The sequence below is a fragment of the Notechis scutatus genome, chromosome 1 (assembly GCF_049901735.1).
Source record: "Notechis scutatus isolate UNSWTSFEM ecotype Mainland chromosome 1, rNotScu1.2, whole genome shotgun sequence".
In the NCBI taxonomy this organism is placed as follows: domain Eukaryota; kingdom Metazoa; phylum Chordata; class Lepidosauria; order Squamata; family Elapidae; genus Notechis; species Notechis scutatus.
Window position 1 is genome coordinate 307,600,942 of NC_142009.1, and position 27,576 is coordinate 307,628,517.

The 27,576-nt window shown below is 40.9% G+C and overlaps 1 protein-coding gene across 4 annotated transcripts in view; it reads left to right on the plus strand.

Annotated features, from left to right (window-relative positions):
* RCOR1 (REST corepressor 1) overlaps positions 1–27,576 on the plus strand; it is a 153,982-nt gene that overhangs the window by 1,724 nt on the left and 124,682 nt on the right. The window lies entirely within an intron of this gene.

Consider the following 27,576-nt stretch of genomic DNA (forward strand, 5'->3'; position numbering starts at 1 on the left):
CTTAAGGTCCCCCACCTTCATTTTTTGCTGGGTTTCAGGTGTGGCTACTATTTCCATATTCACAGAGTTAGAAAGAGCTGGCCTTTTATGAAAATCGGTGCCAGTCTACTCCCTGAGACTCCTCCCCTTCCCCCTTGCACATAATTATTTTAGATGCAATTGACCTAAATCCAATTACTTTTTTTTTTTTTAATGAGTAGTTTTATCCGATTAGGTTTTCTGAGGTAGTGGGGACAATGAGGCTCTTTCACTTCTTGCTTTCTTAAGGATGAAATTTAGGGCAAATAAAGGGCAAAGAAAGAGAAGAGGAGAGCAGTTAAGGAAAAGCAGCAGAGCACTTTCTAGGGGGCGCTTGGTAGACTTGGTGACAAACAGGAAAATGAATTTGTCCATTAAGAAAGAAGCATTCCTAATTCTCTTCCTGTGTTTGCAGACATGGTACTATTGTAAGGAATGGGGCAAAACTCTTTTTTTTTTTTTTGTTCCTTTCTTTAGGATTTGCAATTTCATTAAACTCAGCCTTGCTTCTTGGAGAAGCTACTCTGTAATATAATAGTTGATTATATTTTCTTTCCAATTTAAAATGTTAAGGAGACACTGAATAAACAAAGGGATTCAAATGTTTTTGTAAAACAATTTTTAAAAACTACCTCTTGAGTGTATTGGAAACCATACCTGCAGTTTGTTTCAAAGGGGGGCAGGAAGATCCATTTCCTTAGTTTTTAAATGCCAGCTTTTAAATAGTTTCCTTTGTAATATAAGTTTTTTTTAAAGAAAAAGCAAAAATTTCATGTTTAATTTGAAAAATGTGCCATTTCTTTTGTTCCTGATGAATTCTTAATAAGATTTATCCAGTTAGCGGATTGCCATAAAAGGTGAATGTATTTGTAGGTATTTGAAGCTGCCCATCTATGAATCAGGCCATCCCTGGTTTTCTGCCATAGTCAGGCAAGGGCCTTGCAATCTATCCAGTTCCCTGTTGGCAGCAGGAACTACACAACTGGAGCATCCTCAGCAAATGGCTGTTCAGTTTTTGTTGGAAAAGTGACAAATGAAACGCCTCCCATTAGTTGAAAATATTGAACAGTTAATTGCTGTTTCTTTAAAAAGTTACTTCTAACAGTCAATGAAAATCTCCCATTAAAATAGCCCATTAGACCTTGCCTTGTTTTTCGGGAAGCGGAAAACAAGCTTTTACCTCGCATATGTGACAGATATTTCATGGGTACTATCCTTGTCATTAGCCTTCTGTCTTTTCTAAAAAGTCCTATTTCTATTATCTTGTGATGGACATTTCCATCAAGAGTTTTCCATCTTTTGAATTTCTTTGATTTGTAACATATCCTCCTTAAAGTGAAATGTAAAGAACTGGACACAATATTTCACCATGAGACCCTGCTGCAGAGGAAAGTCAAATTGTTTCTCATATTTTGGGAACCATGCTGAAAATTGCACTGATTTTGGCAGCTATTTTTTTGTGGATCCTCATTAAGCTTGTCATCAGTTGAAGCTCAATTGTTTAGATGTATGCATTTGATTCTCTCCCTCCTCCCATATGGAACTTTTTATAAGTGTCTGAGCTGAACTAATAAAACAGTTTCTCACTTTAGAAATATTTTGAATTTCATTCTTCTGAGATTATTTATTTTGTAATATGTGCGTATATGACTATAACATACCTGTGCATCTTTAGACTGAATGTGGCAATCTTTTGATTCTTTCCACTTAGTTTCTAGCCTGCAACATAGAGAGTAATTTTGATCTTCCTAGCTAGGGTATTGCTTTATTCTAAGTGATTCTTAAAATATGAGAACATGTCTGGATGTGTTAGCATTTTCACCCCCCCCCCCCCCCCCCCCCCCCCCCCACCCCCCCCAAACCCCCCCCCCCCCCCAAAACCCCCCACCAACCCCCCCCCCCCCCTCTATGCTATATAAAATTTAATTGTGAAGCTTAGAACAAAAATATACATTGACTTCCTTTAGGAAAATTAAAGGTGGCATTTTATTGTAGCAGAATATTTACATTTTCTCTCTGGATTCTTTTTCTATTCCAGACTGCTGTTTATCTAATTATTACTTCTTTTTCTTTCTTTTAAAAAGTGAAGATTGTATATGCAGTTTTTTTCTTTACCTGTTCAGTTCTCACATTTACTTTATTGGATGCTTAGTCTGAGAGTAATTCCAGTAAATTTCATAGTGTTGATTGGAATCTATGTTTTCCTAGGTCTAGCAGGATGCTACGGTATATATGCTTGTCTCATGCTAATATTAGCTTTCTTTTTACACCCAATATATATATATGTCCAGGAAACTGCAGTACATGAATTCCACATACAGCTTAGTCATGTGACAAATGCCTAACTTCAGAGTTGCTATTTTTACATTTATGTATAGCTGCTTTCAGGTGTTTGAATCCAAAAGTACAGAGAGGAATGGGAAGGCATTCTTTGGTACTAGCCTTGCCAATTGTTGGTAAGGAAGTGAATCTATAGCCTTGTTTGCATACAAAGTTAAAATCTGTGTGACCACAGTTCTGAGTGCATGGAGGGCAGGAACCATCTTTTGGCGACTGGTATGAGTGAGTGACAGAGTGTGATATGAGGTCTCTCTCTTTCCCATGCTTTGGAAACCAAATATCGAAGAGAGCTTGTGAAAGTGTTAAATGTATGCAGCAAGATAGACATATGTTGTATCATTCATAAATAGCATCCTAGTGTATTATGTCATTTGCTTTTAAGTGGAAGAGACCTCTTGGATGAAATGGTCCTGTGGCTTTAAGAATAAAATCCATGGGCTGATCTGTTATCAGATTCTCTGCATCAGGTTGAAGAACGTTCATAGATTAATTTGTTGAAAGTAGCATTGTGTTTTATAGAATTTTCTTGAAAAACAGTGTATGTGTAAAAACAAATCCCAACTCCCCATGTTCAATTTAAAAAATTCCTGTTCTTTTAAATCAAAGCTGGGTTTGTAATAAAATTTAAATTCTAGATATTTGGAGATGGCATGCTGAAGTTAAGAGTAAAGGAATCCTAATGATTTTGAAGGAAATGGGTTGTGCTCAGTAAGTTATTGTACATACCTACTAGAAATTAGATACTGTATATGCACGATGAACTGAGGTTTTATCCAAAGAACAGTAAATTACTCTTAAGATATTTTTAAAAAGTAGTTTGTATCCAGTGTTAAGGAATTTGCAGAGCACTGTAATTTAAAGAAATCAATCTTTTAATTAAAAACCCCCTATTAGTAATGTTCTGTAGTAATTAAAGGTATACATACATTGTCAAATTACTTAGTAGAACTTTGCAATGGATACCGCTTTAACTCGTAGAAAAGTCAGCAATGTCAAGTGAACCTTTGCTAGAAGTATTTGTTAAGTAGGCCCTTAGTGTCAGCAGCTCCTTTTCTTTTTAAATGAATGTTTGTTTCTTCTCAAATCAATAAGTAAATTGTGCTGGAAAATATCCCAGGTAGATTTCTCCCCCCTCCCCCATCTTTTTACCCTTTTCTTGATTTTCTGTGCCTATCTTGAAAATGCTTTTCTAGTCCTGTAGTTTGATCTTCATGACTTATCTTTTTTATTAAATGTCTAAAATGTCCAAGCAGAAAAATGGAACTACTTTGGCTTCTAAATATTTTTATTGACCCATTTTCTGTTATGTACCAGTGCATATTATTGTTTTTTATTGTTTTAATAGTCCAGATAATGCTGAATAGTCATAAGTTTAGAAATGTAATAAAAGCAATAGGATGATGACACTTGCCTAAAGAAAGAATAGGTTTGCTATAAATGAGAGACTTCAATAAATGACTTTGATCAGCAGTGTTTGTGGAAATCTGTATTTCATGCTGTTTACATGTTGAATCAGGTGCATTGCCATATTGTCTTGGGTTCATCAGCAGTTGGTTAAAAAAAATCATGTGATGTTGACTTCTGGGGAATGTCACCACGAGAAACCACAAGGGGTTACCTCTGCTGTTGCTATTCTTCTATGGCAAAGCACACCACTGGAAATGAGGGCAGCACTGACCCAGCTGGTATCTCTAGTCATGAACACTTCTGACCATGACCAAATCCGGTTCTGACCAAAAAATTCACAAAATTTTTGAATCTGGTCACAAACACATACTTAGGTTGCGATCAAGCATGACCCCTGACCCAGAAATTCCTGAAGATGAAACATTAGAAGACAAAGAAATTGCCAAAGTTATGGAATGTATTATGGTTGTGACCAGAGATTCTACTGCATTTGAGCCCACGAAGATCTGGCTTTTCTTGAGGATATTTGTGGGATGATTTCTTATGGAAAATCAGCATCAATGATCATTATTTTTGATGCTATACTATTTTAATGGGTTACTTATTTTGGAGAGTAAGGTGTTCAATGTCTCTTGCAATTGGAACTGCACATATAAATCTCAGTAGATGTAAATGTATTTTATAAGATCTCAAGACACAATGTGGTTTATTTGTTTTGGGCTAGTTTTGTTTTATAAACTTACCAAAGCATATTCAGTAAGCTGTGGCTAAATATGATATTTGAACCCCATCATTTATAGGCATGTGATGCACAATTGAGGCTGCATAATGTTCAATTATTTTAGAATTGGGAGTGACCTACTCAGTGGTCGTCTGATGATCCTTCACTGTTTTTTGTGAGTTTCCTTTCCTGCTTTTCTGAGACATTCAAGAGAACAGTCTACAGCAGGGGTGTCAAACTCACAAACTCATGGTGACGTCATGTGACGTATCGGGACTTTTTCCCCTTCGCTAAACCAGGTGGAGTCAGATGTGACATATCTGACCAGCAGGCCGTGAGTTTGACACCCCTGGTCTAGACATCCTGCCATATATCCTATGTGTTCAACAAACACCTGAAATTTATTTACCAAATTTTTCATTACAGTTCCTTATGGTATACTGCTTGCTTCCAACTGTGTTTGTCATGTCTGGTTAGAAAGTTCAAGGTTAGAGGCATGGGGTGAGAGAAGAATTGGTTAATTGGGCAAGTGATGGAACAAGTGTTGTGATGCAAGCTTGGCTGCTCTTGAAAGCATGTTGTGACACCATAAGTATATGGGGGGAAAGGGTGGATAGACTTATGACCACAATTGGGATTGGGATCTTGGTTGATGAGTGATCTTGTCATTAAATGAGACATCCATGTGACAGCTTCATTTAATGACTTCAATCCCAGTACTCTTGAGTTGTTAAGCAACCTCTCAAGTTATTAAGCAGTCATAGGTAAGGAACCTAAGTTGCATAGGAGGGTGGGGCTCCATTTTTTTTTGCACAGTTGTTAAGTGAATCATTCAGTCATTAAGAAAATCCAGCTTCCCCCATTGACTTTGCTTGTTGGAAGCCAACTGGGATCAAAGTGTCATAAGTGCTTGTTGGTTTCCAAGTGCCCAAATTTTGATTGTGTGACTGTGGGGATGCAGTTATTGTAAGTGCAAGTCTTGGTTATAAATCACTTTTTTAATGCCATTGTAACTTCAAACAGTTGCTAAATAAATAGTTTTAAATGGAAGAATCCTGTAGTTTATTTTAAATAAAATTGATTGAAGTTGCTGTTTAAGAACTAAAAAAAAAATGCAATGACTACAGCTGAGTGAGAACTGGGTTCAAATCTCTACTCACAATTAATTCACCCAGTAAACTACCTCATCTGGCCTAGCTGTGTGGGAAAAAATACATGAGATCTTGGATTCTTTTGGAGGAGGATTATAAATGATGACAGTAATAATAAAATCTTTTCCAACTTCCTCTTCCTAACTGAACAGCTAACATTGTCTGAAAAGAGCTGTTTTGAAAGTTTTCTTGTTCATTTTCTTCTTTGAAAACATTTACTATTTTAATCTTAATATCTGCTAAAGAGAGATATGCTGGTGAATATTATTAGATCTGTGTTTTAAAGTGAACTGAGTTAGTTCACATTTCTTTGATTAGTACTCAGAAAGTAGACCACAGTTATCTTTTGTATTGTGCTCAATTTTGGGATTTGAAATGTAGTTTTCAGCTAAAGAATATGCAGAAATACACATATTTTTTGACAGAATAGTGCTGTCAAATAGGCTCATTTTTACAGTAAAATGTGTTCAGAAATATTTGGGATTTAAAATTTCTATACATGTATAACTGAACATAAATAAAATGACACAGACTTGGGGATAAACGGATCCTTCAACATGCAGAAATAAAGTTAATGCTGACCAGCATTTTATATGTCAAGGATTTAGGCTTACTGAGTTAGTAATACATCAGAAATGTGGGGGAACATTAGCAATAGGTAATACGTATTATGGATATTCTAAGAATATTTCTGAGAATTGTCTTTTGACATGAAGTGTCATTTTAAAGACCGTAAGCATTTGCAGGAAGTGAAAGTATAGAAAGAAAGGGAGTGACAAAAGAAAGAAACTACAATCATAGTTCCAGTTTCTCATGTACTAACTATTCTATACCCGCATAGGAATTTGCAGTGCAAGGAAACTTATTTCTGTGGAATGCAATCAACATTTGAATCCAGATTCTGTTTTGGGAAGGAGCAGGATTACAACTTAACTAAAAGAGCCTCTGTCATTCCAGCAACCCCTTCGACATCTTGCCTTGTGTGCAGCATGCAGTTTGCTATCCAGTTTTTGGAAAAGAGTAGATCCCACAGCCCCAAAGTTCAGGGGCTTGCAATTGGTTGAGTCAGTAATTTAAATTTCATCTAAAAACATCTCCCAATTCATGTTTGTGCAATATACAATTTTTACACTATTCCACTATATTCGTTTGGCTTTAGGATTTTATGTTGAAATGCCTGAACATCCTGAATTGCACTGTATCATGACTAAATGCTTGGCTATATCAGAAGTCATAATGACCTTCTGAATTATGCAGTCATACTGGCTGAAAATTACAGGGGCTGAATTGTCCAATAAATTTTAGGGGATACCCAAGTTGAATAAAACTAGATTTATCATTTTTTTCCAACTGCAGTTTATCCACAATGTATAGTGTCATGGCATAAATAGCCAACAAATAATATTTTCTAGGACAGTCAAAGAACTTAGCAAGTTGAATAGTCACAGCAAAGAATGACAACTGGAGAAGTAGAGTTCAGACTCTTACCTGATTTTGAACCTCATTGGCTGACTGTGTAGCTAGTTTAACTGCCTTCAGCCCAGTTTAATAAAGATAAAATTGGGAGACAAAACATGTTTCTCAAAGCACTTTGGGGATGAGACAGGGTATATATACATAATAAATATCAGAAAGCTCTTGTGTTGGGGAGATGCTTTAAATAAGATAGATCTGATGAGCAAATATAAGGCTTGCATGGGCCAATTTACCGTTGCAGAACATGGTTTATCCTTTTGTGTACTTCTGTGCTGAAAAAAACCCCACGATTCCCCCCCTAAAAATATCAAAATTAATGGCAAATGCAGTTTGACTCTTCCAGATGTTTGATAGCATTATAGCTTTTTCAAAACTTCGAGCAAACATAACTGGAATTTGTAGACCTAACATAGCTAGCAGGACCAAGATAGAGAAGACTACTTAAGGATAAGTTAATTAATTACCCCCAAAATGAGGAATTATTGCACAATTAAAAATTATGTCATTTTTCTGCCATTTTAAAGCAGATGTGAACAGAATATAACAGCCATAATAATAGAAGTTTTGGGTGATTTGTAGCAAATCAGCAAAGAATTCTGCCTTGCAGGTATTTTTAATCAATAATACATTTCCCTCTCTCTAAATTATATAGCTCTGAAGTGAAGCAAACTGAAATGTTGATTTTTATGTAGAAAAACTGTAATCACCTGGTAGAACTTAAGATTCCAGCAAGCAACAACAACAAAAACAATGTGTATCTTGCAATCTTGAAGTTTTCTTCTGTTGCTTTTAAAGTATGTGTAGTAGACAGCATGTTTAGAACAAACAAGCCTGGCATAATTAAAAGGATTTCTCATCTGAACTTGTAATTTTTTTCAAGTGAGAAGGAATTTACAAAACCATTTTAAAGACCATTGCAACAAGTAGTTAGGAAACATTTGTTTTCTGTCTATTAAATTGTTGGATAAATTGGAGAGCAACTAGTGAATAGAAGATAAAGTTTCCCTCCATCTTTAAGAAATAGTTAAATTGCTTCATTTTAATTGCTTTGTACAAACATATGAAGTGAAACTACAAATAAAATGAAACATCTAGTTTTTATCCCATGTCTGATTATTTATATATAAGTAGGTTTGAAATGAAGCAAGCTTGCTATTAGACCATAATATTCACTTGTCATTACCCCTTTGTTTAACTTCTGTGAAGTTATCTAATCTTTTTTGAGGAGAAAATGAAAATAGGATAATAGTTCAAGGATGTAAAAAAAAATGTAAACACAGTATTTCAGTACTGGTCCCAGTTCACTATATGATTATCTTTATAAACTTCACCAAGTGGGTATCCTCCAGATTTGTGTAGCTTTAGGTCCTATAATGAGAGAAACATTGCATGCAGAAAATTAAAAAACAAATAGCGCAAAGGTCAACTATTGAATTATCTCTAGTGATGCAAAGAGTTGCTGCTTTATTCCTAATTTACATCTGTATGTAGATTTCCATAATAAATGGACACTTAGAAACACAAACTAATCAAGGCATTTTGTACTGTAAGCAAATAACATTTCATGGCTATTGTAAACCCCTGAAGATTTTAAGCACTTCAGGAATTGGTCATGAAGTCCAGAATTTTCATTCCAACTGTTAATGTTAAGTATCTATGCTTCATAAAAAAAAAACTATGGATATAGAATAGAATAGAATAAAAACTTTATTGTCACTTTAAATGTACGCTAATCAGCATACATTAAAATGAAATTTCATTGCATTCAGCTCTCAATGTATATATTTGTTTTCTTAAGTTTTCGCGGGTACTTACATGTCTGGTATTCAGCTTTGTTCGGGTATTTTCCCACATCATTTATAGTTGTGCTTTTAAAATTGTAGCAACGTTTCGGCAGAATCTCATCTGCCATCATCAGGCTTCTGTATTGTGTTCGTCTGTGAGTCAGACTTTCACAGCCATTTCAGTTTTAAATTTGGGGCTAGCCTCCTGCTGTGCCAGAATGGTTTTTTCTTCATCCTGATTGGTTGGGAGTCTTGGTTTGTGTTTATTGGTCTTGGAGTTTTCTGTGTTCTACTTGATTGCTGTTTCTAATATCTTCTGTCTGTTTTGTGGCTTTTTTTGTCTTGATTGGCTGGCAACATTGTGTTCCTGTATTGGAGGCTTTTAGTGCAGCTTGGCTCCGAGTAAATGGACGGCTATCATTTATTAGGAAGCTAGGTTTCATCTGGGTGCCTGGTTGGGGTGTGTTTGAGCTGGAGGTATCAGGGGGAATCTGTTTGTGCCCAGGTGTTTGCCTGGCTTGTGGTGTGGAGATTTTTTTGTTTGTGAGTGCAGGCTTCCAAATAATTGACAGTCTGGTGGAATCATCTCTTCTATTCATGCTTTCAGGTCTTTTTTCAATCTCTATGGCTTCTCTGAAAACTCTGTGGCTGGGGTTTTCTATAGTGGCTAGGGTTTTGGTGCCATTGAAGTCGATGCTATGACCTGTGGCTTTCATGTGTTGGACTAGTGAGGAAGTGTGTTCCAGCTTTTTGACTGCATTTTTGTGTTCATCCAGGCGGGTACTTATTCTTCTATTGGTCTGTCCAATGTATGTGGCAGGGCATGATGCACAGGGGACTTCATGTATGCCTTGGTTTTCCGGGTCAATTTTATCTTTGGGGTTTCTTAGGATGGCTGCTATTTTTCTGTCTGTTTTGAAGGCAGTCTTGATGTGATGCCTGTGTAGTATCTTACTGATTTTGTCTGTAGTACCTCTTATGTAGGGCAGGACAGCTGTTCCATAGGTCTGTTCATCTTCTAGGTCTCCATTATGTCTCAGTGTGTTTTTGTGGATCAAGCCGGTGATTTTGCTTTTGTGGAAGCCGTTGGCTGTCAGTACTTTAGTCAGGGTGCATAGTTCAGTCTTTATGTGTGTCTTGTCTGCCAGGCGTTTGGTTCTGACGATTAATGTTTTGGCCACGGAGTTTATCTGTGCTGGGTGGTGGTGGTGGGATTGGGGGTTGAGGTAGCGGTTGGTGTTTGTTTTCTTCTGGTATATGGTGTGTCCTAGTGTGCCATCTGTTTTTTTGTAGATTAGTACATCTAGGAATGGTAGTTGTTTGTTTGTTTCTGTTTCCATGGTGAACTTGATTTTGGGGTGTGTGCTGTTTAGGTGTGTTAGGAAATTGTTTAGGTTTTCTTTGACACATTTTTGATTTGGCCCCATGGAAAAGAACTGTAATTAGATAAGGCAGGGAGAAAAGGAAAGACATGCCCAAAGGCATCCATAAATTTTCATGGCAGAGAGGACACTTAAGCCTGAGTCTTTCCAGTCCTAACACCTTAACTAGATCATACTAGTTGTCTTAGTGGGTCCCTGCCCAATGTCATACTTGAGTGTATTGCTGTTACAGGTAGTCCTTGCTTAACAACCACAAGTGGAAATGGCAATGCCCTTGCTAAGCACTGCTATCACCGTAATTAAGCACACACTTAGTCCAAACAACTCTTGTTTTATTTCAACGCTGTGAATTATGTTCATTCCAGCCCGTAATGAGTCCCAAACAGTCCATCGAGATAAGCACCCACCTTTATCTCCTTTGAATTGCTGCCAACAACTAAAGTGCCAAATTAACTGTAAAAAAACAACCAAAGTACAAAGTCCACACAGAGCTTCAAGGTTTAATTCGAACAGAGTGAACGACTTTGCTTCTAGCAAAGGTTTCTCTACCTTTGCACTTCCTTTATACCTTAGGGAGGGGCAATCACCTCCAAGCCTTACTCCCTTTTGTCTTAGTTGCTGTTGCCTTCTAGCAGCTCTGCGCACACGCATACTGGGAACAGGCTCCCTTTGTTCCTCTGCCTCGCTGCTGCCAGACTCTGGAGGCTCCGGAGTCAGCACACAACTCCCAGATGGTCCTGGCCCTATCTCTGCATTGGATGCAGGACCCTCATCCGAGTCCCCCACAGACTCCTGGATTGGTCCCTGTTCTTCCCCATGTCCAATTCTACTGCCATCTGCACAGGCTGCCAGCGAACCACAACAGAATATGGTTTAGTTAAGGGGTGGAAAATATATTGTTTATATCAATCAAAACATTTTTTCTTTCTTACAGAGGGCATTGCTATCATATACTTTAACACAGAGTAAATTACATGAAATTCCAGAAAATCAGTGCCTCTACCTGACCCAAACAGCCACAATTGACAATTTTTGCATCATCTTGAGGTGTAAAAACCAGAAGTTCAGTGTGTCTGGCAATATAAAAACAAAGTGCAAAACAGAAAGCTGGAATAGTTTTGCCCATTCATATGAGCGAACTCTACTTACTATTCCTCATGACCCCTCCCATTTTTAATTGCCCTCACTAGACTCCAAAATATTTCCCATTTGTCATACAAACTTGTTAGTTACTCTATAACCATTTAGAGTCCTTGTTTTATTCTAGTTATTAATAATTCTCATCAGAAATTCTATCCTTATTTTTGGGAGCCAGATTGATTTTTTAAATCAATAATTATTTTTCATCCCTCTGTTTCCAGCTTATACATTGCTATGATTTTGTTGAATTTTACATTAGATTAATATTTATCCTCTTTATTTACAACATTTTTTCTTATAAGCTGCTTAGGATTCTAGTGGAGCAACATATACAGTGCTTTTTCAAATGTGACTAGTTCAAAAGTATGCAGTAGAAAAGAGAGAGGTTTAAACAGATCACAACTTGTTTATGAAAGATATTTGTATGCTTCTCAATAAGTCAGTAGGGGATTGGCAGCCATGTATTTATTTGTAAAACTAAAAGGAGGATCGTGCTTCATTAGAGACCGGGGCTTATATCTTTTCTTGGCCATGAAATTTGTTGAATAACTTTAAGCAAGGTGTTATATCTCAGTCTAATCTACTCACAGAGTTATTTTGTCGTTAAAATGATGTCTAGAATTTCTGGAGGAAGGTAGATGAGAAGGGCCTCTTATTTTCAAATATTTCTGAAGTAGCTCTCAGCAACTCCAACACTCTAACAGAAGACTTCAGATTCTCCACTTCTGTCCTAAAGGAAGACTGAGAAATGAACGTATCAGTGATCAGGCAGAAAATTTAATATTTCATTCTTGATGGTCCTCTATAAATATGATTTTCCTGTTCTGTACCTCACCCTTGAGGCTTTGTGAATGGTAGAAATCCTGCAGTAACAAAAATAAAAAGGATAATAACAGGTAGGTACCAATAAAGGAGAATATTTGTAGCTCAGTGTTGAAATGAGGACCCCCTCATTATAACAGGTAGGATCACTACAAGTCCCCCCCCCCCCCAAAAAAAACCCCTACATTATGTAGTTTACAATATACATTATAGTTAGTCACCCTTGGAAACCACTTCCTAACATTGAATCTTCTATATTTGTGCTAGACCAAAGCACTATGAGGTCAACAGCTGCCCAAGGTAGGATAATTTCTCTTCAGACAGCAAATGTATAAAGTATAATGGCTGGTGCTGATTTTCCATTGCAATATAATTTTTGTCTATTGGCAGATACATATAGTGCAGTGGTGGCTAACCTTTTTGGGCTCCTGTGCTGAAAATTGTGCACGCACTTGCGTGCGCTTGCGTGCCAACGCCCAGAAGGCAATACGCCCTGCCCCCCCTGCACTTGTGCGTGCAACACCCCCCCACGCCCCTTACCTGCACTGCTCGTGCATGCGCCTCCCAGCTGATTTTCAGCCTGTTTGAGGCCTCCCTGAGGCTCAAAGGAAGCCTCTGCAGCCTTTGGAGGCAGAAAACGGGCCCATTTTGCCACTTCCGGTATTTTTGGAAATACCAGAAGTGCCAAAATGGGCCCATTTTTTGGCCTGCAGAGGCTTCCTTTGAGCCTCAGGGAGGCCGAAAAAGGCCTCAAACGGGCCAAAGATCAGCTGGGCGGTGCGTGCATGCGCAGTGCAGGTAAGTTTGGCTAGGGCTTGCGTGCTTTCACAAATGACTCTGCATGGCACAGGTTCGCCATCACGGATATAGTGTATACCTATAGTAGTTTGAATTAAACTATTCTAGCCTTGTTTACTCTTGACCACTGTATGAGTTCCAAAACACGTCAGTAAACGCAGGTTAGTCCCTGTAGTTAATAGTGATCATCACATTTGTGTGCTTGGTTGTATATCTTTTTGGTGTGTTTATAGAGTGCTCTCTGAACAAATAGTAAGAAAAATAATTGATGATGAATCAGCAATAACAAAACTGATTTTAAAAAACCAGTTGTCTTGTTGGAAAATTATTCACATGCCATTCCCCACTCCCCGCAAGTCAAATGCCTGCAGTTTTCTTGACAAAAGTTTTCCAGAAGTGGTTTTCCATTGCTTCCTTCCTATGGCTGAGAGAAAATGACTGGTCCAAGATCACGCATTGATTTTATGCCTAGGGCGACACTAGAACTCACGGTCTCCCAGTTTCTAGCTTGAAGCTTTAACATTATACCAAACTGATTCTCTTGTTATTATAAATAAAAAGCTATTGACTGAATGTAACATAGGAATTCTCATTTATTTATGCTTCCTTACTTTATTTACACATTCTTACGTTCCTCCATAGTAAAGCATTTTGGTAGTAGGAATGAATTCATCTAAGCAACAATTTAATTTTGTATTATTCTGCCTTGGTGCTTTGTGTAAATCTGTCCATTGCAGTTTCTAAATCATTGTTTGTTGCTTAGCATATTGTATGAACCCAGACAATTGTGGTATATTTAATACAGCACATATAAACAAATCAGGGCTCAGTGTAATGCATAAATCTAGCATAATTTTACCCATGAAATACCCTTGTTAAGTTAGCTCAGCTCATTTTGTTTAGTAAACGTGCAGTATATGCAGTGTTTCTTATTACTAATGAAGTCAACTGGGACAAGAATGGGCTGTGTTAGTGCTGGGGTAATAGTTAAAGATTATAAGGGTTCTTTTTAAACATTATTTGGAATTAGTTTTTAATTGTTTGTTTTTATTTTATTGAAAAACACGAGGCAATTTTTTAAAAAAATTACATACTTTAAAAGAAATAAGCCCTAGCTCCTGCCAACCTAGCAGTTTGAAAGCATTCAAATAGCAGTAGATACCATAGGTACCACTTCAATGGGAAGGTAACAGCGCTCCGTGATATCATACTGGCCTCATGACTGCAAAAATATCTTTGGACAGCACTGGCTCAATGGCCCTTGAAATGGAGATGAGCGCCATCCCTAGAGTTAGCAAATGCTAGAGTAAAATTTGTAAGGATTCCTTTATCTTTTTAGATGTAATAGACATGACTTTCGTATGTATAACACGCATTGCTGAGGGGTGTGTGTGTGTGATGGGTGGTTGTGCAGCACCAAGCAATGCAGAGTACATATTCTGAGCAAAGCTGAAATACAGCTGTATTCCATATCTGATGCTGTCCATATAAATTGGGACTACAACTCATCTGAATTTCTATCTATTGTACTGGGAATTCTGGGAATTATAGTTTCAGCATTTCTAAAAGAATCCAGGTTAGAGGAGGATGTTGTAAGTGATGGATTGCTTTCCTTTCTTGCTAGCTAGAAATAATTAGTCATGATAAACTCTACTGTAGTACACATAAGCCACAATTTTACAAAATATAGATCATTTTATCTCAATGGTGATGTCAAAAAAAAATTTAAGATGGCATTTCTGGTTGGGATCCCCATTTTTAAAAATGACATCCAGGTTGCAAGATGCTGGGTTATAAAATTCTATCTGATCAGTTTAAAAGAAGAAGATTTAAAAAAAAAATCTTCCAGTTCTCTCTGCTTTATTCTTTAATATGAAATGAGAAATTGAGCTATTTTTACAAAGCTGTATTTGAAATAGACAGTGAAGCTGTAGTATGGAACTCAGTTACATGATGCATTGACTTACAACTAAGTGTGTATGATGAATACAAAGATTGGTTCTCTTTTAAAAAAATCTCTCTGAACAGATTGATAGTAGTAAAGTAGACATAGAACTTTAAGCTGTACCTGCAAAAAATGAAAAAGAAAGAACTTACCATCGGAAAATGATTGGATAAGCTATGTGGAGATGCTGTGGAATTTTGGCACCTTTAACAGGCTATTCCGATTGCATTAGACTATGTTAGCTTTTCCCAATTTGATGCCTTCCTCAGGTGCCAGAGACTAATCTTCAACAAAACTAACTCCCTGAAAGAAAACTTGATCTTCTCCTCCATGCTGCATCGAGAGCCCAGGATGGGTTGACTCCTTCCTATGACATCATAGCTGAGTCTGTACTAAGATATAAAAGCCAGCCCCTGGGAGAGACCCCAGCTTTTGACTCAGCTCCTTTCAGTTAGCTGTGTCTCTGAAAGCGTTCTGTTAGCTAGCAATCATCAGTACTTTTTTCCTCACTTCAAGCAGCTCCCAGGGATCTGGGCAGATGCTCTTCCAGGAGAGCAGGGCTCCCTCTCCCTCTCTCTCTCTCCTGCAACGTTGGGAGCAACTTTACAGAGCTCTGTGCAGGCAAGCTGGGCAGCGTCTGCAGACCTCCCCCACGCCTGCAGTTTGGAGGGATCCATCGGCAAACTGATAAGAGCTCAAGCCAACTGATTGTGTAGCTGGTTGCTGTGTTTTTCCCTTGCTGACTTTGCTCAGGGCTTTGTATAGCCTAAGGAGCGATTCTTGAATCTTGGAGCCTGTTTTCCTCTAGTCAGTGGCCATCTTGGATTCAAGCCTTCCACCACGAGGTGAGCGGCCATTTTGTAAGCCCGGGGGCCATTTATACCCTAAGGGGCTTAATAGAAAAATTTCTAAACAGCTTCTTTCCAACGCAAGAGCCTTTATTTTACAAACGGAGCAAGATAAGGCTCTGGCAGAGCTTTCCCCTCCAGTGGAACAGTCTCTTAAGCCCAATAGGAGAAAAAGACGTAGGCAACGCACCCAATCAGTCCAGAGGGAGGTGGCTGCTAAAATCAAAGCTAAGGCTCTACCCCCTAAGAAGGCAACTCAGGCTGAATTGAGGGCAGAGAAGTGCAGACATGCAGCTCTAGAGAGGCAGTTCAACAGAACTATTCAACAGAAGGGAGTGCAACTATAGCTTGTTTCAGGTGATACTCGTGGGCCCCAACCAAGCCCTCCCAGGGGAGGAGAAGTTATCTATGAGCCTTTCCATCCTCCACCCTGGTCTCCTGAGGTTTTTGCTGTATAGTCAGATCCTCAGGATTTAAGCAGATCTGGGCCTTATTTCCAACAGGCTTCTGTGCCCTATGCTCCTCCCCCTCCCTCCAGGCCTCGAACCTCTCCTCAGTCTAGGCCTGAAGCCACCTTCACTCCCACAGCAGCGGGCCTTCGGCCTTCTTCCTCTGCCTTTGAGCATAGACCAGGGGATATCCAAGATGTTGTCTCATTGGCCATGAGGCATATTCTTCGACCTCTGGAAAGGGTTCAGGCCCTTCTCCCTTCTCAATCTATAAGTTCCTTGCCTCATCATCCTGATTTACACAGGCCTCAGGACCTCAGGGTCCATTCTTCTCTACCAGAATGAGAGGAGGTTGATGAGGAAGGAAGGCCTTCACCATCTGAACACAGTTACTCCTCTCATTCAGAGTGTGAAGAGGGTGAGATTTTTGACCAAAATCTTTCAGAGGAAGAGGATTCTCGCCCAGAGCAGACATCCTCTGCATTGGTCTTCAAACCTACTCTCTTCAGACCATTACTCAGCAAGGCCTTGGTCACTGCCAAGCTGTCGCCAGAGGAAGTGGCTCCCGAGCCACAGGGAAATCCCTCTAGCCAAGGGGATTCGCTCTTCTCCAAGCCTGTAGTGCATGCAGAGGTTTTGCCTTCTCCCATTTTGTTCCTGGACATGGTCAAGGAACAGTGCGCTTCTCCTTCGGCAGGTCCTCGCCCATCTTCTCTAGATAAGTGTTTATACAATGTCAGCGCAGCTCTGGACAATGCCTTGGCAGTGCCTTCTGTTGACATTCCGGTTCTGGCCTCGTTCTGATCTTCTGGCACTCCCATGGAGCCAGAAGATATCCTGAAACCGGATGATAAACGTTCCGAACAGACCCTCAAGCGCAATCACCAGGCTGCTGCTTGAGCTGTTTGGGCTTCAACAGCAGCATCCTTCTTCACCAGGGCATCCATATGGTGGCTGCGCCAACTCCAGAATAGATTGCCTGCTTCTGACCTTCGGTCTCACCAAGACCTTAATAAGATTATTGCAGTGGCAGAATTTACTGCGAATGCCACTCTCAATTCCGCCAAATTTGCATCCAAGGCCATGGCATCTTCTGTAGCAGCAAGAAGACTTTTATGGCTCCGAAATTGGCAGGCAGAGTCACGCCGAAAATGGAAGCTGGCTTCAGTTCCTTTCGCAGGCGATAAGCTTTTTGGCGATGCTCTGGAACTTTATCTCATGGAAACCAGAGATAAACGTAAAATTCTCTCTTCCTCTGGGAAGAAAGCTGACTATCGCCCTGCTCCTTATCGTCCTCCTGCCTTCCGAGCGGAGACCTCATCTCGCTTCCCCCGCTCTCACAGGCCATACTCCCAACGCCAAGACCAACGGGCAGAAACATCTGGCAGGCAACAACCTTCTGCTGGTAAACGGCCCTTTCGGGGGGGAGGGGGGTCATTCCTTCTGTCGCTCTAAGTAATCCCTCATTCTCCCCACCCATCGGAGGTCGCCTAGCCTTCTTTGCCTCCAAATGGGAGGAGTCAATGACGGACGCCTGGGTGCTCAGCACTATTAGGTCAGGGTTACAATTGGACTTCCTAACCCCACCCCACCCCCAAAATTTTTGATCTGTCCTGTGTCTCAGGACATTTCCAGGCAAGCCCTCATGAATCAGGCCATTCAGCACCTTCTTGAAATCAGGGCTATTCAACCTGTTCCCCCCTCTCAACGGGGACGTGGGCTTTACTCTTGCCTTTTCATTGTTCCCAAAGCCTCATGGGGGTGGCGAGCCATCCTTGATCTAAAATTTCTCAACCAATTTGTAAAATACAGGCGATTTAAAATGCAGACTCTGTATTCTATTTTAGAGAGCGTTCGGGAGGGCGACCTCCTCTCTTCCATTGATCTCACTGAGGCTTACCTCCACATCCCAATTTGGCCTCATCATCGCCAGTTTCTCTGTTTCTGTTATCAGAATACCCATTACCAGTATCGAGCACTTCCCTTCAGCCTCTCATCGGCTCCAAGGGTCTTCACAAAGGTTCTGGCAGCATTGATGGCATCTCTGCGTTCTATTCTAATGAGGATCCAATGCTACTTGGACGAAATTTTGATTCTTTCCTCTTCCATCCTTGCGGCCCATCGGGATCTACAAATTACCCTGTCATGTCTCCAGAGCCACGGATTTTCCATCCACACCAAAAAGAGCCAGCTCTCTCCCACAATCAAATTGCAACACTTGGGAGCAGTCATCGATACCATGTCGTGCCAGGTTTTCCTTTCCCCAGCTCATGGAAAGAGCCTTGCAGAGATCATCAGCCAGATCCAGCAACATCAAATTGTCCCCCTGTCGCTGCTGTCCAAACTTCTGGGGAAGATGGTTTCCTGTATTGGCATCATCCCGTGGGCTCGGCTCCACTCCTGAGCCCTCCAATGGTTCCTGCTTCCCTACCAACGAGCAGAAACCAGCCACTCATCCATCAAGGTCCCACTCCCGGCACAAATCCGGAGATCTCTCAATTGGTGGCATTCCCCATCTATCTGGAGGGGACTCCTGTTCAGGGACCCAGACAGGCTAGTGATAACCACTGATGCCAGCCTCCTGGGTTGGGGTTCCCATATGCAGAGCCAGATAGCTCAGGGCGTTTGGTCCATATCGGAATAGACCCTTCCCATAAATTGGCTAGAGCTCAGAGCCATTTTTCTGGCTCTCAAGCATTTCAGGCAATCAGTGACTGGCTCTCATGTTCTAGTCCTTACGGACAACATGGTTGCAAAGGCTCATGTCAATCGGCAAGGGGGGGATGAGGTCCAAAGCCCTCATGAGAGAGGCTCTTCGGCTGGGGCTATGGGCAGAGAAACACCTGTTATCGATCTCGACGGACCACATCTCCGGGGTCGACAACTCCCAGGCTGACTGGCTCAGCAGGAGCCTAGTTGACCAGGCAGAATGGTCCATTCCTCCATCTCTATTCAAGGACCTTTCCCTCAGATTCGGAACACCGGAGGTGGATCTTTTCTCCACTCCTCAAAACGCCCAAGTCACCAGATTCTTTACCAGGTTTCCTTGCCAGGGAGCGGAGGGGACCAATGCTTTTCGGTGCAGATGGCCCAAAGGTCTCCTCTACGCCTTTCCCCCGCTTCCCATCATTCCGGCAGTAATTTGGAAGATGTTGGAGGAACGTGCGGAGCTCCTCCTCCTGGCACTCTATTGGCCAAGGAGGCCCTGGTTTGTGGACCTGGTCAACCTATCTGTGGCTTCTCCTTGGAGGATCCCTGCCCATCTAATCTCCCTTCACCAGGGGCCCCCGCTCCACCCAGAGCCCCAGTGGTTCAAGCTGACCGTGTGGCACTTGAATGGCAGCGGCTAGAGGAGGCTGATCTTCCAGAAAGGGTCATCCTCACTATCCTGGCATCTCGCAAACCTTCTACAAGGTGCATCTATGATACCACCTGGAAGGCTTTTTCCCGATGGTGCCTCAGGGAGGGTCTTTCTCCTGCTTCAGCCCAGTTGACAGAAGTTCTTAGCTTTTCAGCATGGGCTGGAGAAAGGTTTGGCCCCCAAGACCTTACGCAGGCAGGTTGCGGCCCTCTCCTCGGTCCTTTCATGGGCTTCGCTTCCTTCCTTATCCCATCACACTTCAGTCACACTTCCAACCTGCACCCTCCGGTGGTTCACAGGTATCCTTCCTGGGACCTTCATTTGGTCCTTAATGCCCTTACAAAGCCCCACTTTGAACCCATAGAACAGTGTCTCTCCGTTTCCTGACTTTGAAGGTAGTGTTCCTTGTTGCCATCACTTCTGCCAGGAGGGTTTCCGAGCTTGCTACTCTTTCCATCAGACAGGACCTTTGTTCCTTTCACGATGATAGGGTTGTTCTTCATCTGGACCCCTCATTTATTCCGAAGGTTAACACCTGGTTTCACAGGTCCCAGGACATTGTTTTGTCTGACTTCTGTCCTCTCCCACACCATGACTTAGAGCGGCAGTGGCACACGCTAGACGTAAGAAGGGCTCTTAGAATATACATTAAGCGCACTTCCTCCTTCAGGAAGTCGGAAGCCATGTTTGTTTCCTTTTTCCCTTCTCACTTGGGGCACAAGGCCTCTTCTACTATTAGCAGGTGGGTCAGGTCTTGCATTGAGCAGGCCTACAAAGCTGTGGCCCTTCCGGTTCCCCGAGGTCTGATGGCGCACTCTACCAGAAGCGCAGCCACTTCTGCTGCCTGGGCGACCCAAGCATCCTTGGAGGAGATTTGTCGTGCGGCCACGTGGACATCCCCGTCTCCTTTCATCAGACACTACTGTCTGGATGCTTTTGCCTCAGCGACTGCAGCCTTCGGCAGACGGGTGCTTCAATGAGTGGTTCCACAGTCGGTGTGATGAGCCAGACGAGGACCCGCCCGTGGACATACAAGCTTTGGTATGTCCCATCCTGGGCTCTCGATGCAGCATGGAGGAGAATGGGCGTTGGTAGAAGTTACCATGAACGCCCTTTCTATCTATGCTGCAAGAGAGCCCAGCCCCTCCCTTGATTCGTCTGGAGAGGGTAAGACATATTTCTGTATTTATTTTGTGCTTTCAGAGACACCTTTCAGTCTGTCAAGTATCTTTGCCAAAGCTGGGGTCTCTCCCGGGGGCTGGCTTTTATATCTTAGTACAGACTCAGCTAAATGACGTCATAGAAAGGAGTCAACCCATCCTGGGCTCTCTTGCAGCATAGATAGAAAGGGCGTTCACGGTAACTTCTACCAATGCCCATTTTAGTCTTCAGGAGTCCTCACTTCTAAGATAGATAATTAAATGGTTAGAACTACATCTCCATTGATTGGAAAAATGAATTTTGTAATGTTTTATAATCCTTTCTAAATCTGAATCATTTAACTAGGTATCTCAGGAAGATTTCTATTCATACCAGGGACCCAACTTCAATATATTTAAAAGTGTGTCTTTATATTGCTAATTTTGTTATTCTGCAGTTCAGTTTAACAGATTCCAAGGCATGATAATAAATGCCTTGTTAATCCCTAATAATACGCTGATTGCTCTTTCCCCTTATCAAGTTATTAGCCTGGCCATACATATCTATAGTAAGAAAAGGACTCCAGAATGAGTGTGCAAACTTGTGAAAGCTCTTGTATCCCATGTATGCTTTCATTTTTATATTCAATCTTAGACCCTATTCAGTAACTATTTAAAAAATACTTAGGAGTATGGTAATTTGTTAGCTGGAAAAGGTACTATCAGACTTCTAATTTTTGGCTCCTGTATACATTTTCGCTGATTTTGGCACCTTCTATAGTATTTACACAGTAAAAAATACTTTATACTTCATCTTTATGTAATTTCAGATTGATAACACTGCAGTGCTCATGGCAGATGACCTCTATGTGAAGGCAAATAGTATAGTGACGGAGTTCATGATCTGAATGCAAAATTACCAGCTTCAATGCTTGGGACTTTCATATAAGACTAAGAAAGCCACTCTCTGAAGAGCTATTGGCAATTCAAATAAGCCAAGGATCCCCAGGTTTTTGGCTCCGTGCACTAATTCATAACATTGAGGAGGTATTGAAGAGCTGCCAGGAAGTGGCACAAATTTGTGAGGCTGAAAAGGTATCATTTGCACAAGAGCATTACTTTATCTGAACTCTAAACCCAATAATGCTATTTTGAAACCATGATTTTCTGCCCCAATAGAGTACAGGTAGTGTTTGACTTGTGATCGTAACTGACTCTACAATTTTGGTCACAAGTTGTGATGGGTGTAAAGTGGGTCACCACATGACTAAACCCAATTTTGTGACCTTTTTGAAACAGTGGTTTAAGTCAAGGGTCTCCAACCTTGGCCACTTTAAGACTTGTGGATTTCAACTCCCAGAGTTCCTTAGCCAGTTTGCTGGCTAGGGAATTCCGGGAGTTGAAGTCCTCCAGGCTTAATATGGCCAAGGTTGGAGACCCCTGGTTTAAGTGACCGCTGCAATTATAAAGTGAATGCTGTGGTTGTATTAAGCTAATGCTGCGATCATTAAGAGAACCCATTGTTTGCTATGGGGCAGTTTTTGCTGGGAAGCGGAAGAAAACATTGGTTTCCAGCAAAAACGTTGTAAATTGCAATCACATGATTGTAGGGCGCTGCAAATGGCCGTAAATGCATGCCATTTGCCAAGCGGACAAAATGCAGTCACAGGAGGGCAGGGACATCTGAACTTTGAATTTGTCTCGTAGGTAGCTTTTTCAGGGCCCACTGTAACTTTGAACTATTGTTTAGCAACCTGTTATATGTTGAGGACTACATATTGCATTTGTTTTATACAATGTTTAACTCTGGTCTGTGACTGTAATAAAAGATTGATTGAAAACACCCATTTCGCAGAATAAAAGCTTTTTTTCCTGTGTACCAACTAAATCATTTTATTAGCCTTTCACCTTTTATTCATTTATTCCAAGACTTTCTTGTCTGAAATCATGATTCTTATTCTCTTCGTTGATGTAATCCATTTTCCTCCACCACTTTCTTTTCCTCTTTGATCTCTGGATGTTACATGACTGTTCCCTTTCATTCCCTTCCAACCACTCCAAAAACTACTGCCCACTTTTTGAAATAAAAATCATCCTCATGTGGAAGAATGAGGATAGCTTGGCAGATATATTTCTGTGTTGTAGAATCCATGGGTATCCCACTGAGCACCCCAAAAATAGAAAAGATTTTAAGGAGAGGATGGGCAATTTGTGTCCTTCCAGATATTGCTGAACCACAGGGATGCTGAGAGTTGTAGCTTATTGACATCTGAAGAATCATACCTGGTACAAGATTTTCCTATGTTTGATATAGCAACTGATATAGGACTGAAATGGCCTCATTCCTCTTTCCTACTGTGATTTTTAAATCTTAGTGGATGAATGATTTTTAAATCTTAGCCGATTACACTGACAATCCTGTATCAACAGTTTGGGGAGCTGATTTTGAACTCCTTCTCTGTACTTAACGAAAGACGGGGTGCATTCTCTTAGGAAGCACACCTGCTAGTTACTCATGCTACTACTGGCATTTTCTTTCTCCTCCATTAAATGTGCCCCCTCCCTCTCCCGGGACCCTGCAGCTGATTGTTCTTGGCTGCTAACTTCACTGTTGGTGACAGTAGCCATGGGAACGCAAGAAGGAAGATACGAGTTAGTAACTCCCAACTTGTTGCTAGGCAGGTCTAACTTGGTATAGATACCAAGTAGTCTTGATGATAAAAACACTTTCTCTTTTTTTCCCCTATTCTCTGCGATCACAAAGTCCTGAGATGCAGGGTTTTTCTAAAAAGAGAAGAAAAGAGTTGGAAAGAGACACTTGAAGAACTAGGCAGTTTTATTTGAATATTCAGCAGCTGAACAGTAGGAACAGCGAGTTTTGGTGCTTGAAGAAAGTGGATGTGTGAGCCACACTAAAGCAGAGCAACTTGTTTGTGCATTTCTCACACTCTTAGAGCCAATGTAGTTTTATAATTAAAATGTTAAATGAAGACCAGGAAAGCTCAGCTTCAGATCCCCAATTAGATGTGAATTGGTTCATTATTTAGCCTGACTTACCCTGCAGAGCTGTGAGGATCAAGTGAATTTTGGAAGAAAAGCTAGGAAGCTTGTCTTTGAGTTCCTTGAAGGAAAGATCTCATGAGACATGTATTCAGAGCTACCATCAATTATATTTATAATAGATATTTGGTCTCATTCAATTTCTTCTCTTGACTGATATTTTCATGTCCTCATATTAGTTCACAAGAAAGCATTTTCTCCAGTTAAAACATATTTCTATACTTTCAAAAGAAAATTCAAAAGATTTTTGTAATAATAGAAGGCTAGTGGAAAAATGATTAATAATTCATTTGACAGTTAAAACCATGGTGATATTTTGGGAGATACTGGCAGAGGATTGAACTAGAGGATCTTTAAATTCCCTTCCAGTCATGTAATTCTGTGATTCTAGGCTTGCCCACAGAAAGATTTACCCTATAGAATAAGGAGAATGATGAGTAGAACCGGTTGCCCCACCTGATGCTGGCAAGAAGGATGTTTTGGAATGATGTCAATATGAAACTTCTCTAAGAAGAATAAAATTCTTTATGTACAGTATACATATTGCTTCCTACATACCCATATTGTTCACATTGCTTTTCAAGGTAAACGATATTATGCACGTTGCAGAAATAAGTGAAAGATATTCACATATAAAGTGAAAAAAGAAAAACTAAATCTAGTTTACATTGTTTATTGCCTCTTCTTGCCTTTTTCCCTTGCTTCCATCACACCCGCATCTTACTTCTATATTGCATTTCGTTTTTCATAGCTTTTATTTTTCTCTTTTTCAGTTTTCAGATCCATTTAATTCTGACTTTCTTCTTCTCCAAGTTATTTTTTCATATTGTTTTGGGATTAGATTCTCATTCTGTCTATATGACCACACCATTTCAACTTACTTGTTTTGCAGTGATGGGTCACTTTCATTTTCAGTCCAGATTCATTCAGTGCCCTTTCTTTTATGTCTTATTTTGCTACCTACAGTCTTTGAATATCACATTTCTACTGCATCCAATTTATCCATGTTTCTCTTGACAAAAAGCTCTTCAGGTCTCATTCCCATATCACAAAGAGAGCAGAAACATGGGTTTTATGTGTATGCATTTTCACTTCTCCCTGCTCTGGAAATGAAGGACTTCATAACCCCTTCCTGTGCTCCTGGGCCTCCTCTCAGCAGAATTTCACTGGCTTTTAGGATTGAGGGCCTCTATGCATTGGGGCAGGATGGAAAGTACAGGAGTTATAGTCACTTGGCTGAATTGGGTGGCTATAGAAATTGAGTTAATTCATAGTTCCCATTTAATCTCTGGACTTGTTGCAGGTAATTCTCCTCCACTCTGCTACTGGAGTCCAGCATAGGGTTAGACTCCTGCTTCTACGTCATTGAGCTGAGTCTGCCAAAGCTATAAAAGCCAGCCCCTGCTGCTGGCTCACAGCTTTTCGACTTAACTCCTGTCGAACGAGTAGCATGTCTCTAGAGCAGCATGGAGCAACGAAAGTGAAACAGCTAGTTCTTGGGGATCTGGTGGAGCCGGTCATTGTAAAGAGCAGGGAGCTGATGATCTCCTTTAGCGCCAAAGCTTCGGTGTTGGAAATTTAGAGCAGCAAAATTGTGAATGCAGGCCTGGGATCACATGTTGAAGCCTCCCACGCCTTAATTGTTAGCGTGCAGCCTGGGAAAGGTTTTTCTATCTGCGCTGAACAACTGAAATGTGACCTAAAATTTTAAGAATTAGGTGCCATTGTTGGATCATGTCTCTGTGGACAAAATTGCCCTAATTATCCCTAAGCAGGCTCAGTAGGTGAGTGAAGAAGCAACTTGCAATGTTACCCAAGATTCATTGTGGCTTTAGAGGAAGCAGATGAGGTAATTATGTCACATGACACTGGTTCTGTGGTTTCTCGATTGTCTTTCAGTAGGCAGTGCAACTGTCAAAAATATATGAATCAGTTGCCAAGCATCTGAATTTTAATCACTTGACCATGGGGATTCTGCAATGGTCGTAAGTGTGAAAAATGTTCATAAGTTTTTTTTTTTTTCAGTGCCATTGCAACTTTGAAAGGTCACTAGATAAACTGTTGTGAGTCAAGGACAACCTGTCCAGAGAAATAATTCCCTTGATAATAATGAGTCTTGATAATATGAAAAATGTGTAGCTTTAATCCCTGATTTTTTGCAATCAAGCTTCATATCAATTATCTATGTCCCAAAGGAAAAATCCCATAGTAAAAAAAGCAACCATAGCTCTTTTGACCATAAGTTAGCTAGAAGTAACCAACATGACAATTCTATAGAAATGGTGCGTTGAGATGTGCCACATTCCTGACCAAAAAGTGAAGGATAAAAGTTGATCCCTTAATATTTGAAAACTGGAAAAAAAGCTGGATTTGATGTAGGTTTCCTCTGCTAAACCTCAACAGATGCTATAATTTTACCCCTTTTAACTTTGTGCTAATGTTATTGCCAATGTTTGCTGTAGCCCTTCTTGCTAGCTAAATTTACAGCATAAGAGCAGTTATGTTGCAATTCTGTATCATGGCTACAGGGGTGAGTCTTTGCTCATTTATTATTAGCCTTTCTAATGAGAATAACTTCTTAATCCAAAATGCAAGTTTTGCGTACAAACTGATTTTATACACACACACACACACACACACACACACACCTCTGTTTTGAAAGTATTATGTGTTCTCAGGTGGTTTGCATTGGGGAGGATGAATGTTTTGAAGTGCTTAATCTATGGCTGATGCTTTAATGAAAGGTAGGCAAACTATCCATTGCTAGATATTTTGGACTAGAACTGCCAGACTGATTATTGTCTGTGGTTGTTCTCCAGCATGCCTATTGGAGAATCCACACGCATGGGTTGAATCTGCCTTTCTGCCCAGAGACCGAGTCATCAATCTTTGCCACGCCTCTTCCTCTCAGGCCAGGAAGTCCCCAGTCACGACTCAGTCTTGGCCCGATAGAGACGTGGCAAAAGTTGGCTCCAGTTTTATTGCAACACAGCATTCTTCTAGTGTGTGGATTCTCCAAAAGGTTTGGAAAAAGGAGGATAGCCAGCAATTGGATCTAATTCAGCCTGTTCTTCGCCCCGTTATTGCGCGGCTTCCCCTGAATCACCAATAACGGCCCAACAGCCCAGGCATAGAGGGAACAGCTCTTTCCACAATTCCCACCCCTTGGGGGGGGGGTGTTAAAGATCCACAGTCGCCAAAACTAACTGCGCGCTGATTGCGCGCCCAGGCTCACCCAGGTAAGTCTGGAGCGGCCGTTTTCGATATTACCACCCCAAAGCTGATTGTTGGTGCTAGTGGCCGCCATCTTCATAACGACCGCATGGTGAGTTGTGCAGGCTACCCCAGGAGACTGGTCTTGCCGCCACTGCCACATCCCAAGGGAGAAGACCTGGTCTGAAGACTGCTTCAGAAGATTTGGAGGATTGAGCATTAGCCTCTCCTCCTAGGGCAGTCTCAGGGCTCAAGCTACACAATGGCTGATCGCTCAGCAGATAGTGTGAAGCCCAAGCATGCTAAAAAATCCTCCAGAAAGGCTAGATCTGCAAGCAAGGATTCAGCAGACAAAATAAGGGCAAAGCCATTTATTCCAGGAAACCTACCAGGAGAGAAGAAAGGGATGCAAGCAGAAGACAAAAAGCCCTCGAAAAGCAGTTTTCCAGAGCTGAGAAGCAAGCTGTGCAGGACAGGTATTTCCCCTCCACCCAGCCAGAGGCTAACATTTCCTGCCCTCAG